Here is a 1,023-nt window from a genome sequence, read left to right on the forward strand (position 1 = left end):
GCTTGGCAAAGTGACCCAAACTTGCTGGCACACAGGGCACATCCACCTGCCTCTCATCTTTGCGTACCACCCCCAGGGACACCTAACAGGCAGGTTCCAAGGACCCCCAAAGGCCTCTGGCCATTTTCGCAGTCTCCATTGGAACTCCATCCTGGTTTCCTGCCTTCTGTCCTGGGATCTCTGTCATCCGACAACTTTGCCTTGGCTCAGGATTTCTTCCTAGTCGTGGGCATCTGGGGCAGGGGCAGCGCACCGCACAGGTGAGATGTTCCTCATCCATTGCGCGTGGCCTGGCTCTGTGGTCTTGGAAAGCCCTCCCTTATTTCCTGGCCTCTGTAAAACCCTCGGTGAATGTGGACAACATAGGACTGTCTTTCACCTTATAGCCAGGTCCCTTTCCTGGCACTTGGCTCTTCGTGTCAGTGGGGAGAGGGGACTTGGTTCCAGGGTCTCTCTGGCTCCCATTCTAAGTGGCCTTCATTCCCTAGTGTTCTTCTCCTGCCACCAACATCTCTGGGGACAGAAGGAAGTTGGGAGTGTGAGGAGGTAAAAACTCCAGAGCAGCCACCTCCTCTGCCACAGGGAGGGGTAGGCAGGCTTCGGGGTGGATGTTTGTGATTACCCAGAATCCCGGAAACCCAGCCCGCTGAGCAAGCGAGGACACGGTGAGTCACCATCACCCTCATCCCAGCTCCATCACTGACCTCATCTTTCTAATGATTTGCTCAAGATAGGCACTTGATGGCTCCAGCCTAAACTGGTCTGTGACCATTTGAGGGGGACCAGAAGCACAGGGGTAGTTTCCTCGCCCCTCCCACTCCGCTGCCTGGAGAAGTCTGTTCACCGGGAGGAAGGAAAGAAGCCGGTCTTCCTACCGCTTCCTGTTCTCAGCCTCAGCTTCTCTCTTTCAGGCGCAGCATGTGCTCCTGGAAGGGGCGCTTTGGTCTGTTTGGTGGGTGCCCTGTGACAGAGATGGGCCTACAGGTCAGTGTCACGAAGGCACCACACACACCAGTGCCTTAC

The sequence above is a fragment of the Rattus norvegicus genome, chromosome 8, assembly GCF_021556685.1.
Source record: "Rattus norvegicus strain SHRSP/BbbUtx chromosome 8, alternate assembly SHRSP_T2T, whole genome shotgun sequence".
In the NCBI taxonomy this organism is placed as follows: domain Eukaryota; kingdom Metazoa; phylum Chordata; class Mammalia; order Rodentia; family Muridae; genus Rattus; species Rattus norvegicus.